Here is a 3,406-nt window from a genome sequence, read left to right on the forward strand (position 1 = left end):
AACTTGGATGGTCGGGAGGGGTAGGGAGATAGAGATTAACTTTTTTTTTCCCATTTTACGTTTTTATATTTAGTTGTGTTACATAACATATTTCTTTTGTTACTTTTTGGAAAAGGTTGTTTTCTTCCCTCTCTATGAAATAGCCTTCATCAGGATTTTATATACTACCTAACTTTCAACAATTACATCTTGATGCTTTAAGTATGATTTTGATATGGAAAATAAATTTGCAATGGAAAGAGGAACATCATTTTCTATTGAAGCTATTAAAAAACTACTAACAATACAGATATCAGGTATGTGTATATATATATATATATATATATATATATATATATATATATATATATATATATATATATATATATATACACACATAAAAGCATATCACAGTTAGTAACGCCCAGTATCAAAATTCTACGGTAACAATCAGGAACCTCTAATTGACATCAAACTTCTGAACCAGTTTTATTTAACGAGCGAAACCTATCAAATGCTATTATAAAAATCTTTTCCTCCATCTAAAAAAAAAAAAAGAGCCTATTTTACTCCATTTTTTACACACAATTTCTTTTTAAAGTGAAATTTTCATTTGCTCCTTTACATAACATGAGCTTCATTCGATTATTCTTGTGGTGGGTCAAGTTTTTTTTTTTTTTTTTTTTTTTTTTTTTTTTTTTTTTTTTTTGGGGTGGGGGAGGGGGGATTCGCTGTTCATGCTTTCATTTGCTCCTATATGAGAGAGGATATTTACCGAAATTTCCTTTTGGCACTCAAGGTCAGATTTCTTCATGAGGAGCTCATTCCTTATCTTTATCGCCACACAATTATACTCTTAATGTAATTTGCCCACACCGAGACTTTCTAATATGATAAATTAGAATTGACATCTCATCATATTACTATATCATTCCCTTGACACATTTCATCTAAGAAATTTTTCTTTATTTATTTAAACGTAGTTATTGTTCTAATTCATTTCTGGAAAATGTGAGATCGCGGAATGAAAGGCTAAATCAATTAATCTTGTATATACGTATAATCTATACTAAGATATATATATATATATATATATATATATATATATATATATATATATATATATAAATATATATATATATTATATATATATATTATATATATACACACAAATATGTATATATAATATATATATATATATATATATATATATATATATATATATATATATATATATATACAGTATATATATATATATATATATATATATATATATATATATATATATATATATATATATATATATATACAGTATATATATGTATATATATAAATATATATATATATATATATTTATATATATACATATATATATATAATATATATATATATATATATATGTATATATATAAATATATATATATATATATTTATATATATACATATATATATAATATATATATATATATATATATATATATATAGAGAGAGAGAGAGAGAGAGAGAGAGATAGAGAGAGAGAGGAGAGAGAGAGAGAGAGAGAGAGAGAGAGATTTATCGTTAACATTTGTTGAACGTGTGCGTGGGTAATCCCTTACAAGCTTTATTTTAAGTGGCTTTAATCTAAAATTAAGTAAAATGTGTGAGAGAGGAGAGAGAGAGAGAGAGAGAGAGGAGAGAGAGAGAGAGAGAGAGAGAGAGAGAGAGAGAGAGAGAGAGAGAGAGAGTGTGTGTGTTATCGGCAGTCCATTTAATTCTGTTACAGATTATTGACATCAAGATTAGTTTTTAAATTTCCAATACCATTCATTAATGAGCATAAAATCTTGTAGATATGAAGGTTGCGAATTCCGACGAATACTCTCTCTCTCTCTCTCTCTCTCTCTCTCTCTCTCTCTCTCTCATTTCAAAATGTAATTGCACTATAAAAAGGTGTCAAGCTCCATGTCATAATATCATTCGTATTTACAATTATAGCCAATAAATGTTGTAGCAGCATGTTGCTTGACACGTTTCAAAACTCAATTACATTTTGAAATGAGAGAGAGAGAGAGAGAGAGAGAGAGAGAGGAGAGAGAGAGAGAGAGAGAGAGAGAGAGAGAGAGAGAGAGAGAGAGAGAGAGAGAATTATCGGCCGACGATGAATGAAATAATAGTCTGATCGTGAGATCAGAGGATTGAATGTATTAATGATGTGTGTATTTTTTGTTTGGTTTACTTATTACGAGTAACCAGTAAATTGCATCAATATTTTCGGAATATATCGGTATTTATTATAACGCTACTTGCATTTCGTATAAGAATAGGTTCATTTAACTTAATGAAAATCTTGTAACGATATAAGTCCTCCACGCGGTTACTTTTCAAGATTTTTACATATTTAAGAGAACAATTTAAAACGCTTGCTATTTTTTTTCTGCCATATTATTCTTTTACTTTAGTAGGATTTAATTCAGATTAAAACTAAAATAAAACAGGAAAGTATAGAATAAAAGTCTTCCCTAATCAATCTTCTTTATCTGCATCTTTTCCCACTTTTATCTGGGGTCGATGTTTCTGACCAGCGTTCTCCATCTACCTCTGTCCCACACCACATCACCGGTTAATCCCTTTGATCGAAGGTCATCCTTGATACAGTCCACCCACCTTCGCTTTGGTCTCCCTCTCCTTGTTCCCTGTACCTCCATTTCCATCACTCTCCTCCCAATATACTGTTCATCTCTTCTTATGATATGACCATACTACCTCAGTCTACTTTCTTGTATCATTATCAACCCGTGTAAATTTCAATTCTCAATTTTAGCTACCCTATTATCTTATTAGAAATGTTGTATCATAGCGAGGAATAAGAAGTTGGAATCGAAAACCTAAATATATTTCTCACTAACACTTTCATCCTTTCAGTGGCATCTCAACATAGAAATGCTTATGTGGTAACTTCATATCACATATATTGTTCAACCTTATTCCATTAATTTTTTTCTACATAGTCAAAATCTTTCAATATGATATAACGCACACGAAATCTATTTTCAATACCTTATATTGTCGATAATTTACAATTTAAGTCTTACATCTTAAGTCTTTCTCAATGAAATTGCCTTGTCAATAATTTCTTGAAATACCACTATTTGTGAAAAATTAGTATACATAACAAATAATAACAACAAACATTTTATCCAAACTAAATAACTCATAGGAGTACTAATTAAGTATCCTATTCGACCGCACGAAAGGATACCTCACAACAAAAGTAAGTAGTCCTAAAGCTCTGCTAAGAACTAAAATCGCAAGTACTTAAATTGACAATTTACGAAGAATTACATTGATGAATTTCACTTTTATTTCACTCTTCTATCTAATTTCTCTTCCTCTTGTTATGTTAAAGTTTTTATAGTTTATATAGGAGATTTTCTTTTTTAATGTT

The sequence above is a fragment of the Palaemon carinicauda genome, chromosome 33 (genome assembly GCF_036898095.1).
Source record: "Palaemon carinicauda isolate YSFRI2023 chromosome 33, ASM3689809v2, whole genome shotgun sequence".
Taxonomy (NCBI): Eukaryota; Metazoa; Arthropoda; class Malacostraca; order Decapoda; family Palaemonidae; genus Palaemon; species Palaemon carinicauda.